We start from the raw sequence: 14,913 nt of genomic DNA, 5'->3' as shown, positions 1-14,913 counted from the left end.
GCATCAATAAAACTTGCTTCATTGGCTTATATTGCTGGATTCATAGTGAAACGTGTTGTGAAGGAAGTAGTTTGTGAATCTTGTCCTGATCTGTTGCAACACACTACATTCAGTTCTGCTCTGCTGGACATAATTTTCAAGCAAGATGATTTTGACACATTATATTATCCGTCTGAGTTGTTAGTATAGTGAGTAATATTATTGAGCAGTTTGTTTGCGAAGCCGTAAAATTTGTAAACAGTAAAGTGTGTGAAACATTAATACAGACAATACTTCCTGTTATAAAGAAATCAATTGTACTAAAATCCCACCAATCTAACGATTCAATTCATATTGAAAATTTGGGACACATTATCTTGAAAACTGCAATTTCAATATTCCTGAAGAATGTTGGTATTGAAAGAACGGAATGTTTTGAGAGAGTGAAATATCTTAATTCAAAACCAATAAGCAGAATAATCTTGCGTATCTTCTGGCAGATTTGTGTTTCCGCGGCAACAGTGTATCACTCTGTCAGCGCCTCCGTGGAGAAGGTGAGTACTAACAGCAGTTCGCATGTTTCCTTCAATTGGGAGGGCGGAGTATATAGCAGCCGGCGATGGCTGTGTGTACTAGGAACACTAGACTGTGTCACTGGCATCGTGATCTAATCACGTCTTTGGATCTAATACGGCAGACCAGCGAATAGGGATTATAAAGAATGGACACTTCGCGTCGGTACCAACGAGTTAGAAAGAGAAAGATATAGAGTGGTCATTGCGCCACCATGTTTGAAGAAAATTGAACGACCATCGGTAATGAACTTATGCGCCCAAAACAAAGTGGGCGTGGTGATAACTGACATTAGAATCGTCAGCTGTCTTAATTTCGTTTGCATAAATCAGTTAAACTGAAGTGGAAAAACCTAGTATTTCGTCAAATACGTGCTAGGAACTTAATCTAAACTTATGTACGCTAAATTTAAAACACTTGAGCTATTCCTAGAAGGAATGCTTAAAAGAATAACCTAAGCAAAATTGTCATGTAGTATGACAAGAAGTCGTAGCAAATATACTGAAGAAAATGTTAATATTCCTAGGTTTTTTAAATGCGATCTGCAAGATTGCCTACAAAATGAACGAGTATGATTCGGATGATTTTATTAAATTATTTTCCTAGTCTCTACACGTTACAAAACTATTTGCTATACCATAAGATATAGACTGAAAGTAGGCCCTATCTGTAGTAAACAACCTTTACCTCCAACCTTGTAACATGGGTGAAACATGACAAAACACGCTTTCAGTTTTTTTGTTACAGTTAAGTATAATTATTATCGAAATGTGAACGTGAGGCCAACAGCCGGCTGGTCTGTCTGAGCCTTTCAAGGGTTGTGGCACCACAGATAATTATTAGTGTATAATTGAGCACCCACGTACAATAATGGGGTAAGTAGTTACGAAATACGTATATTCATACTTACCCCATTATTGCACGTGGGTGCTCAATTATGTTCTTTCATGTCCTTCCAGTCAAAATACTAACAACAATACGACCTACCCCAGAGTTTTGCCTTATTTTGGATGCGAGTGTCGAAATACAATTTTAATATTTGAGTGCTATTACTAGGTTTGAAACGGAATTGTAGCGGTTTTATCCGTACTTAGTTTAACTTTATTACTAGTGAGCCACTTATTTGATTAATCGTTTGTCTTCGAAATAGGCCTACTTTTTATGAGTTACAGCTCATCGTCTTCTTCTATAAGCAGTAAGGACAGAAGGAGCAGAAATAAAGGATGCCGGTGTCGAAATACAATTTTAATATTATATTGCTATTTGTTTTTCACTGGGTCTGAAACGGAATTGTAGTGGTTTTCTCCATTGTTAGTTTAAGTACATTACCAGTGAACCATTTATTTTGTTTATGCCGGGCGTTGTTACACATTTATGCATGAAAAAAAAAATGTTGCTAATTAACAAAACTATGGACTTAACTTCATAAAATTTACATGAAATATGATATATCAGTTGTCTTTTTCCTTTTGACATTGCAGTTATATGCAGCACACACAACAGGCATGCTTTTTCTTCGTTTTCTTGTACTTCTTACCTCCGTTATACAACATTGTAAGCAGACGAATTTTTACAAAGGTGGGCGCTTAGCTCAGATCTGCCGTATTTCGCGGTGGCACCGCAAAGAGCGCTGTACAGGACAACATGGCCACTCTATAGTCTTCTCTTTCTAACTCGTTGGTCGGTACCTTTGATCAACGAGTTAGAAAGAGAAGAAATAGAGTGGCCATGTTGTCCTGTACAGCGCTCTTTGCGGTGCCACCGCGAAACACGTCAGATCTGAACTAAGCGCCCACCGTTGTAAAAATTCGTCTGCTTACAATGTTGTATATACGGAGGTAAGTACTACGAAAAAACAAAGAAAAAATATGCCTGTTGTGTGTACTGTATATAACTGCAATGTCAAAAGGAAAAATACAACTGATATAATATATTTCATGTAAATTTTATGGAGCTAAGTCCATAGTTTTGTTAATTAGCAACATTTTTTTCATGCATAAATGTGTAACAACGCCCGGCATAAACAAAATAAATGGTTCACTGGTAATGTACTTAAACTAACAATGGAGAAAACCACTACAATTCCGTTTCAGACCCAGTGAAAAACAAATAGCAATATAATATTAAAATTGTATTTCGACACCGGCATCCTTTATTTCTGCTCCTTCTGTCCTTACTGCTTATAGAAGAAGACGATGAGCTGTAACTCATAAAAAGTAGGCCTATTTCGAAGACAAACGATTAATCAAATAAATGGCTCACTAGTAATAAAGTTAAACTAAGTACGGATAAAACCGCTACAATTCCGTTTCAAACCTAGTAATAGCAATCAAATATTAAAATTGTATTTCGACACTCGCATCCAAAATAACGCAAAACTCTGGGGTAGGTCGTATTGTTGTTAGTATTTTGACTGGAAGGACATGAAAGAACATAATTGAGCACCCACGTGCAATAATGGGGTAAGTATGAATATACGTATTTCGTAACTACTTACCCCATTATTGTACGTGGGTGCTCAATTATACACTGATAATTATCTGTGGTGCCACAGCCCTTGAAAGGCTCAGACATGTTTTACCCAAGTTACAAGCTTGGAGGTAAAGGTTGTTTACTACAGTTAGGGCCTACTTTCATTCTATATCTTATGGTATAATAAATAGTTTTGCAACGTGTAGAGATGGGAAAACAATCTATATATAATTTGAACTGGTAATGGAAATTACGGGAAAACGGCTGGAAGGATTTTAATAAATGACCCCTCATTTTGAAGCTTGGAACTCAAAGTTTTTCGGAAAAATAGTAGTTTTCAGTCAAATGTCAATTTTTAAACATAATTTTCCTATTTTTCAAAATCCATCTGTCGTCAGTTTTGAGAACTAGCTAATAGCATTCATGGCCGACTTGATATTCCCTTCGCTTTTTTTGTGAAGGAGAAGCGAAGCGAGCATCAAGTCGGCCGTGTTGCATTTCAGAATAAAACACATACTACAGTAAACAGTATTACACGAAGGCCATGATATGCAAGAATGCTGACATATTTAGAGCTCAAATTAAATTGGTTATTAAAAACTGAACTTACTAAAAATAATTTACAGGTTCGATTCTGTGCTGTGTAATTTTCTGGGTACAGCTGTGTATTGGATATTAAAAACTACAAAACTTGAGGTGGTTTGATGATATTATTACCATTAAAAATGAAATATTATTGTAGTTAATGCCATAATGTGACTATTTTTCATTAATTATGCATATTAATGCTATATTGATGATATGAAAGTGAAACGTTTTGGGGTTATTTAAGTAGATGTATAGAATAACTTAAATTAGATTTTGATTTCTATATTTTACTGAGTGGCGGCTGTATCGTATATATAGTATATGTTACTGAAAGCTATAAAACTTACGTAAGATAATAATATTATTAAAAATCAAATATTTTTATAATTATTAATCAAGTGGGGTTGAGTCTTTTTCACATATTTAATGGCGGTGTGGTGTAGATATTTATATGCGTAGTTCTCTTCAGTATTGACTCGAGAGAAAGTAGGTATCTTTCATTATTATGGAAGCAAATAACTTTCCGAATATCTGGTATTCTGCGTTGAAAATAAATCTGAAAAATGTTTATTTGAACGTGTAATGAACTTAGTTTGCAGCATTTGCTGCACAAGCCACTAGTTTAATAGAATCATCCGAATCATTCTCGTTCATTTTACAGGCAATCTTGCAGGTCACATTTAAAAGAACCTAGGAATATTAACATTTTGTTCAGTACATTTGCTAGGATTTCTTGTCAAACGTACATGACAATTTTGCTTAGGTTATTCTTTTAAGCATTTCTTCTAGGAATAGCTCAGTGTTTTAAATTTAGGGCACATAAGTTCTTTATTTTAGATTAAGTTCCTAGCACTTATTTTACGAAATACTAGGTTTTTCCACTTCAGTTTAACTGATTTATGCAAAAGAAATTAAGAAAGCTGACAATTCTAATGTCAGTTATCACCACGCCCACTTTGTTTTGGGCGCATAAGTTCATTACCGACGGTCGTTCAATTTTCTTCAAACATGGCGGCGCAATGACCACTCTATATCTTTCTCTTTCTAACTCGTTGCCTTTGATGTAGCCGGGCTGATTTCAAGGACCTTCAAGCCAGCTAAACCGTGAGATTCTGCTTTCTCCCTAGAGTTGGCGCTGACATCACACCAGCATAATTAATATATCTAGGCACATTATGTACTCAAAATAAATTGGATCCATAAAATAATAAATCCGTCATTAACTGTAATGTCTAGACTCTATAGTTACTTTATAATGAGAGTTGAGACGTTGAACCCAGTTATTACGAGAAGTAAAACCATATACCTTATATACAAATATTAAACGAATTCGATACTTAATTTTATAATGTATTATATTATTTTATAATATAATTTATGATATCTGAAACATAAAATATTATTATTACAACTAGTTTGTCACTGAGAAATAAGGAAAAGCTGTTAACTTGAATTTATTTGAAGCTAAGCATTACTGGATTATGTAATAAGGTAGGCGATGTTTGGATCCCGTGTCTCAACTCTATTCTCGATATTATCTTAGCGTATGCTCGATTACAATAACCTCTAGCGCTTGAAAGTCGAACTATACGCTGGCGCACAGAGAAATAAAACACAGGAAAATTCACTCAGTGTCCATTCTTTATAATCCCTATTCGCTGGGCAGATCATCTGACACGCTTAACCCGATCACGAAGGACGTTTCAACAATATAAATTAATTGGAATGCATATAAAGTAACATATATTTCTCTGAAATGTAGTGTAATTGCATTAATAAAATTTAAAACAATGATTAGGAGACACTTCAGACATAATTCCTTGCGAGTTAAGGTGTAATATTATTTTCGGTGTGAAAATTACGATGTTCCTATGTGTAATAGACCTACCTACCTGCCTTTATTTCGATTAAATGTTTCGTGCGTTTTTTTTAAAGCAAGACGTAAAGCGCTGCAGGAAGACCGTTCTTTTATTACATTTGCTTCACCGTCGCTGCAGCAGCGCTGTAGCAAGCGTGCAGGAAATCAAAACTTCGCTTTACGAGTTTGCTGCACGATCCATCATGGCGGAATGTGTGTTTTGGTCTTTTGCAACGTTTATTATTGTCAAAATCGTCTAGTAATAATAATTCCATATCATTATCATGGAAGTCGAAATTATTTAACATGTTCGGTTCTTTTAGGGTTAAATTTATTACGGCAGAAATAGAAGCCAATATTAAATGTCCACCATTTTGCAGTCAGTTGACTTACTTACGTTTTTTTTCGACCCTCATTTTGCTGCAGCAAAGGCATGAAGCGCTTTACTGCAGCGCTTAAAAAAAAGGCAAGGATTGCGAAATTATTGTTCATTCATTTATGCACGATTCAATAATTTTCAGTTGCACCGCACGAATATTTAGATATGTTGAAATTATAGGTTATATTTACTGTCCCAGTTGCCCCTTTCTGTCTAGTTTTAGTGGTCTCCAATGCCCTGTCATTCATATGGAAATATTATAGGTTATGTTTACTATATCTTACATTCCTAAATTCACAATTATACATTATAATTAAGCATAATGTCATGTATGATACTCCGCACATTCGCACATTCAATTTGTCTGTATTTTAAAACTACAATTGAGTATTTATCCACTACCTAAGAGACGAAGTAACAATCGTACGTACACTAATTTCATAAGAGTGGTATGATAAATTTTCTGTCTTTATCAAGGAAGATAGATGTGCTATATTAAAATCACAATATAAATTATTTTTTATTAAACCTCAAAATAGCTTCCATTCTAAAGTTAAAATGTCGATGCGAAAAGATTATGTTAACAGGTAAAATTCTCTTCACATTAAGGAGACTGGGTAGTGATTAGTGGTGAAAAATTCGATTTTTTATTTTGTGTTTCAAAAAAAAAAGTATAAAACTTGCTCTTTAAAACAATATATATTGTAGGGGTATCTCTGCACATAAGCAATTTATGTGAGCTCTTTAAATATAGCGGTGCATGTAATTCATACATTTCCTTTTTTCCAATTCAGTTCTCGTAAGTTACAAATTTTCACACTTGAGTGCATTTTTCTTTGAAATAAATTAATAAATTTGCATGAAATTTTTACAGTGTTTTCTGTAGTTTATGTTCTACAAAGTAGACCTTTGGGTTTATGAATATCACACACATAACGTAAGAAAAAATATATATGCAATGAAAAAATAATAGAAATTATTTATCAAAGTATAATATATTTTTTTTCTGTTTTACTAATGGTGAAATATTTAACTAAATATTGGTTTAGAATTAAAAAAAAAACATTACTTGACATCTTAAAAAATACAAGGGATATGAATGAAGATTTTTAACAATTAATATGCACTTAAAGTTTGAGGTACATTTAGCAAAGAGGGAAAAACAAGTTATCAGTTAGGGCCTTTTCTTTGCACTTTCATAATCAGCTAATAAGTTGTCTTTTATTCCACTAAATTCAGAATGATTTATTGTATAACCATGACAATTTTTATTCCACGCTGAACACTAAACGCCTATATATATTGAACTAAACTTTTGTACTGAAATACTTTAATCGTACAGGCATCACAACCCGGGTCCCTTAAAATAACACAGTTTTGTAATATTTCTGCAACATATTATGCAACAGGAAGTAAAGGGAACTTATGGACATAATACACTAAATAAAACTTAGCTATGATACTCAATAACGTTATAATATAATAATTCACTGAGCTCCATACACTGAAATAGAAAACCCGAACATATATTACGGCCTAGTCTAGATCGAAAAGCCATTGACAGTGCCGTATTTGGCATTGTTGTGAAAAGTCGTGTAAACTGTGAAATGTTCGTTATCGGTTGTAATAACTGTAAATGGCTAAAATATAATAATTTGAGTAATAATATGGGACAAGGAGGCGTTTGTTGCACTATAAATTCTAAGAAAAAGAGGCCAGAGTTATCCTTCCGAAAGATCCAGGAAGGTGAGTTTATAAAATGTAATATATACTTTATGAATATAATATATAAACCTTATGTATTTCGTATATCAATAGTGGAAGGAAGATGTTAATTTTTCAAAAGAACACGATATCAAAAGTACAATACATTTTATCGTCTGCTAGGGAAAGATTATGTGATGAGGCGATAGTAGCGATCCTGGTGGCTAGCAACTATCTATGGTTGCATATGTCAACTGTCTATGTTTGCATATTTAGTAAGTGTTGAGCTTCGCAACTGATAATTTATAGAAACAAAAGCCGCCCTAAATAAGGGTTCGATAGATCGACCTACTAATCAATTCATAAATAATAATAAGTAAACAAAACAATTTTGTGACACTTGGAAAGAAAAAGAAAAAACAATAAGATAAGAAAACGTAGGAAATCATTTACAATAAAAATTTTGTTGGGTACAAATGATTACTAATTATAGCTAAGGATGATTTTAACACGTGAGATCCTATGGCATCAATCGTTGCATCAGAAATTTTATATTGTTTAAGTTGATTTAAAGTTTCACGTGGGATCGTGCCACGGGCACCGAAAATGAGCCCAAAAACTGTCCAATGTGTGATGTGGTATTGTGCTCCAAGATGCTGACAACAAGGCTCACATATGACTTGTTTTTCACGACACACCTCTTGTGGCTGTTGCTCATGCATCTCAAAACGGATTGTGGGATCAAGAATGACACCCTTATCCTTCTGCCGATCAATTATGATGATATCAGCCCGTCTAGTAGAGCCATCAGAAAGGACGCAACCAACCTCCTCATAAACCTCATAGGAAGCATTCTGACGGATTGAAGTTGCGATGAGAGAACGAACCGTATTATGTCTGTTGATTCGGAGCAATTCTCCATGATGGCAGAAACCCAAGACGGGAGGAAGCGTTTCTTGCTCGTCGCATCTTCTGCAACGGGTTGAGTCAAGAGTTCTACCAGGGAGAGTACGTACAGGAATTGTATTACAGTTCATCTTAATGGCTTGCGTCCACTGACTGCTCGAAAGTCCCTTTTTGGTTGAGATCCACGAATTACCTTTCTTCCAGTGAGAATAGAAAACAACTCCCAAACCTTTACTTTTCAATTTGATCCATTGATGAAAAGAATCTTCACGCAATGCTTTTCTTAGTTTTTGAGAAGAAATACGTTCAGAGCAATCGAAGGTAATTGGTAATTGTTTGATGCAATGTTCAATTTCGTTTGGAAGATTTCGAGTGGCTGCTACATGAGGGTTGTCAACGTGTAAAAGTCTTTGACAAATATTTAAGTGCTGAAGGTAAGCTTCCCACTGGGCTTTAAATACTCCTAAACCTCGCAATCTTCTTGGTGCATACAACATAGCTTCCGGACTGTCAGTAGGAATATTAATTACACTGGTCAAAAAAGTTAAGCATAATTAGGCATATAACGGTTTTTATTAATTAAAATAAAATAGATAAATTATAATTGGGTTTCTTGGTTCCACAGAATAAACTTAAAAGTAGAAATACACTATTTGTTAACAATGGACTCAATATGAAATGAAAAAGTTGCATTGTTTGGAAACAACGAAAAAGATAAGGGAAGTTGAAATTCGTACATCATCAAAGAAAATGAAATGGTGCTTTCAGTGCCCTGTTTAATAACGTGTATGTGACGGGGCATACTCAGTACCAACGCATCTAAGCTCTCCTGAGGCAAATTGACCCATTCTTCCAAGGCAGCATTCCTGAGTTCTTGAATCGTTAATGGGTGATGTGGACGATTGGAAATGGCTCTCCTGAGAAAGCTCCATGCATGCTCTATGCAGTTCATATCCAGTGAGCATGCTGGCCAATCCATTCTTCGGATCCCATGCTCTACCAGATACCGCTGCACACTATGAGCACGATGAGGCCGAGCATTATCGTCCTGTAGAGTGAACCCTTCTCCTAAAGTCTCTGCAAAACCACTTACTATGGGTTGGAGGATGTTGTTCTCATACACGGCAGCAGTCATGTTTCCCTCTATTGAAACCAGTGGTGTGCGGCGGCCAAACATGACACCTGTCCAAAACAAGATTGAACCACCAAACTGTTGGTGACGTTCCACGGTCATTGAGGGATGATTTCGTTCCCCTGTTCGTCTCCATACGCGAATAGAGTTATTGTCAGGGTGTAGGCCCATTCTCACTTCGTCTGAGAATAAATTTCTGGTCCATTGGTCTCGAGTCCAATTCTCATGTGCTCTAGCCCATCATGCACTCACACCCTTGTGATGTGGACGGAGTGCTGGAGTCTTGAGTGGTCTTCGAGCATACAACCCTATGTCATGAGGTCTATTGCGCACAGTTTGGCTACTTAAAACAACACCAGTGGCTTCGCGCAGGTCATGGCGCAGAGTTGTAGCTGAGGCTATAGGGTTCCTACGTGCAGATAACCTTACATACCGGTCCTGACCTGGTGTTGTTTTGCGTGGACGGCCCTCGCGAGGTCGATCTGCTATTGACTAGGTTTCCTGGAACTTTCTCCATAGTCTGGAGACAATACTCTGATTCACATGAAGGATGTTAGCAACATCAACTTGTCTCATGTTTTGTTCCATCAAAGTGATGATTTTGATGCGGTCTGCCATTGTAAGGGTGTTCCGAGCCATTGTACTGCATTACGAAGCACTATGAAGCAAAACGACACTGATTGAACTTCGCTCGAATTACAGACTTTGTTTACTGCACTATGAAGCACTATGAAGCAAAACGACACTGATTGAACTTTGCTCGAATTACAGGCTTTGTTTACTAACCGTGATTTGGACGTTACCTAGTGATGCAGAATAAAACAAATGAAAGAATTTGAATTAGTAAACATAATACGTGCCACATAAAACCAAAAGAAACATAAATATCAGGTATTATAGGGTAAACTGGAAATATGCTTAACTTTTTTTGACCAGTGTGTTTTCTTAACAGCGCTGCGAATTAATTTGTCAATATCAGATAGAAATTTCACTTTAAGATCTTTTAAAGGAGCACATTGGAAGGGGTAAACCAACTGAGGCCAGATTTAATATATTTATCTTTTGGTCAGGCATGAGTAAGGGTGAAGTGACCAGCTGATTAAGATTACTAAACTGTGATTGAAGCATGAATTGTCATACGCACCGCCGTCTGGATCCCTTCGCCTAGCGTCTCGTTGTTAACTGCCTGCTTTTTTTTGTATAAGTTTCAGGTCTCTTATGGACCCTTGCCTTTCGCAGTCCTATGGAGAAATATGATTAATGTGACACTGACGTTTTCATCTTCCTTTTATTTTCATCAGTGATGGAGGTAGGTGAGCTGAGTGTAGCAAGTGGAGGGTGATCACAGAGTTAATTCTTGCATGAGAGGGTTGATGTGAGAATGTAGCTTTTCCAGATAATTTTTCCGTAATGTTCGAACGCAGTCACTAAATAAACTGATGTTGGGGTTACTATACAATTGGGTATTTCGGATGTGATAATCTGCTCCAGTGATGGTTCTGCATACTGGGCGTTGGATACCGTCAAATCTTCGAAGATGGCGGGGTGTGCGTGAGACCAGGTTTCACATGCATACAACATGAGTGATCTGATGACGGATATGTACAGTTGTAATTTCGTTTTTATTGGTATTGAGCTCTTGAAGATGGGATATAGGAACATGAATCGTTGAAAAGCTCTATTTTTCACGGAATGAATATGGTGTCGAACGTTAATCTCTTGTCAAGGAGGACTCCAAGATATTTTGCTGATGAACTAAAGGGGACGGCTTGATTTTGAATATGAAGTGGCTCATTTATACTTGGCAAACGTCTTGTGAATATGACTACCTCTGATTTGGTGTTATTTATTTTAAGCCGCCATCCCGTTGACCATTGCGTTATTTCATCTAGAGCTTCTTGCATATATTTGCAGGCATACTATACAGGGTGTTTAAAAATACGGGGCATAATTTCAGGTATGTATTTCCCACATGTAGACGATCAAAATAGTTCATTACAAAATGTGTCCGGAAATGCTTTATTTACGAGTTATGGCTTTCACAACATTGAAATTCACCGGAACGTTTTTCTTTCCGCAGGTCGTTGCCGTCAAAGGAGACATTAAGAGGGCACTCTGACACTTCATTCCGAGGCGAAGGTTACATTCCGTGTTGTGTAGGCGTTAGACTGTGCGACATGTATTCAAATCAAGAGCTGGCAGAGATACACTTCATGTACGGTAAGGCGGACGGCAATGCTGCGCTGGCTCGTCATTTGTACCAGGAGAGGTACCCACAGCGACAATGTCCAGATCGGAAGACATTTGTACGTTTCCATTACCGTCTGTACGAGTATGGAACATTTAACTCTCCTGGTTTGGGAAGGGGACGACCAAGAAATTACCCCGACGCTCCATAATACACCTAACGAAGATATACAATGCCTGTTTCAAATTCATTTACTTCCCACAAGCATGGAAAGAAGCCATAATTATTGCAATCCACAAACCAGGAAGGGACCCCACACTTCCTACAAGCTACAGACCTATCAGTTTACTTGACTTCCTAGGAAAGATACTGGGATAACTTCTGCTATCACGACTACGTCCAATCTTAACTGCTCCAGATGTAATACAAAATGGACAATTTGTATTCAGATCTGAACACAGCACTCGGGAATGTTTGGTCAGGCTAACGAACTTCATACAGACAGGATTCTCATCTCAACAACATACCGTTGCTGCATTTTTAGATATAGAGCAGGCATTCGATACTATCTGGCATGATGGACTTCTGTATAAGTTACAAAAACTCTCAATCCCTGATGTATATATTCACCTAATAGCAAACGTTCTGGAAGGAATAACATTTCAAGTTCGTTATCACAAACAAATTTCCACCTCCTAACCAATTCATGCAGGAGTACCTCAAGGTTCCATATTAAGTCCAATTCTATATTCAGCTTACTTTCAAGATATCCCTTCGCACTCAAAATGCCAACACGCTCTCTATGCAGATGACACAGTCATATATATTTTTTATTGGGTTATTTTACGACGCTGTATCAACATCTAGGTTATTTAGCGTCTGAATGAAATGAAGGTGATAATGCCAGTGAAATGAGTCCTGGGTCCAGCACCGAAAGTTACCCAGCATTTGCTCGTATTTGGTTGAGGGAAAACCCGGGAAAAACCTCAACCAGGTAACTTGCCCCGACCGGGATTCGAACCCGGGCCACCTGGTTTCGCGGCCAGACGCGATAACCGTTACTCCACAGGTGTGGACCACAGTCATATATACGAAGCATTTTAATATACAGGGTGTTTAAAAATACGGGGCATAATTTCAGGTATGTATTTCCCACATGTAGACAATCAAAATAGTTCATTACAACATGTGTCCGGAAATGCTTCATTTCCGAGTTATGGCCTTCACAACATTGAAATTCACCGGAATGTTTTTCTTTCCGCAGGTCGTTGTCATTACAGAAGATGTTCAAAATGTCCACCTCCTGCTTGAATACAGACCTCACATCGATGTCTCATTGACCTGCGAACACGATCCCAAAATTCCCAGGAGTATTGCGTATGTCCTCAGAACATGCCACAATTCGATTCCGAAGGGATTCCAAATCAGGCACCGGAGACGAATAAACCAATGATTTTAAATGGCCCCACAAGTAGAAATCGAGAGGGTTCGGATCAGGTGAGCGTGGAGGCCAAGCAATTGGGCCACCTCTACCTATCCATCGATCAGGAAACCTTCGATCCAAGTACCGGCGAGCCGTACGACTTAAGTGTGCAGGAGCGCCATCATGCAAGAAGTGAATGTGTTGACGATTGATCAGTGGAGTGTCTTCTAAAACATGAGGTATGGTGTTTTCCAGGAAGTTTGTGTACGCCTGCCCCGTAAGTCTGTTTACAAGTACATAGGGTCCAACCAATCGATCACCAATGATACCGGCCCACATGTTGAGGGAGAACCGCACCTGGTGATGAGATGGAACAGTTGCACGTGGGTTTTCATACGCCCATACATGCTGATTGTGGAAATTTGTTATGCCATCTCGTGTGAACTGTGCTTCATCTGTAAATAATACTAAGGCAGGAAAGTTCGGATTTACACCACACTGCTGCAAGAACCACTGACAGAACCTAACTCGTGCAGGGTAATCTGCTGGTGACAGGGCCTGTACACGTTGCAAATGATAAGGATACAATTGATAGTCTACTCTTTCAACAGTCTCCAGACAGTTGTATGAGGAACATTGACTTGCAACGCTACCCTTCGTGTGCTGATAGAAGGAGTCATGTTCACAACCTCCAGAATCTCCTCCTGTACTTCTGCAGTTGTAGATCTTGGTCGTCCCCTTCCCAAATCAGGAGAGTTAAATTTTCCATACTCGCACAGACGGTAATGGAGACGTATAAATGTCTTCCGATCTGGACATTGTAGCTGTGGGTACCTCCCCTGGTACAAACGACGAGCCAGCGCAGCATTGCCGTCCGCCTTACCGTACATGAAGTGTATCTCTGCCAGCTCTTGATTTGAATACATGTCGCACAGTCTAACGCCTACACAACACTGAATGTAACTTTCGCCTCGGAATGAACTGTCAGAGTGCCCTCTTAATGTCTCCTTTGGCGGCAACGACCTGCGGAAAGAAAAACGTTTCGGTGAATTTCAATGTTGTGAAAGCCATAACTCGGAAATAAAGCATTTCCGGACATATGTTGTAATGAACTATTTTGATCGTCTACATGTGGGAAATACTTACCTGAAATTATGCCCCGTATTTTTTTAAACATCCTGTATATTAAGTCCTCGTGTTCCAAAACAGACTTGAACTTCGACCCGTACCACAGGCGCACTCTAGAGAGGAAACGTTTCTGTATGTTCCATTGTGTCATATACGGAGAACTCTGTATACAGCTACAAAGTCGGCTTCACTCCAAAGATACAGAGATTCGAAACCCTTTAAGACCTTTGACATTTGTGATGGACATATATAAGGTTGCAAGGCAAGCTCTTTGGTTTCATCGTTTATCATTAAAATCATATAAATAACTAAAATACGAAATAATAATGTACACATATTAATTGTTTTCCTTGAAAATATTTAGTTCTACTTGAAAAGTAGTTTATTGTACGTTTCTTGTGGTGAGCGCACTTATCGGAAACATTGTGGTTGAAATTGGAAATGTCCATGATGATGTCTTCTTTCACTGAAACATTTACTAATGCCGATAATCTCACTAGTCCCATGTTATTTCTAAAAAAAATATTATCCTCTTAATACGTAGAAAATACTGCTCAGCTGCACTCCGAGTGCCACCAGCATT

This window comes from Periplaneta americana, chromosome 5 (assembly GCF_040183065.1).
Source record: "Periplaneta americana isolate PAMFEO1 chromosome 5, P.americana_PAMFEO1_priV1, whole genome shotgun sequence".
Taxonomy (NCBI): domain Eukaryota; kingdom Metazoa; phylum Arthropoda; class Insecta; order Blattodea; family Blattidae; genus Periplaneta; species Periplaneta americana.
Note: the sequence above shows the minus strand (reverse complement) of the source record.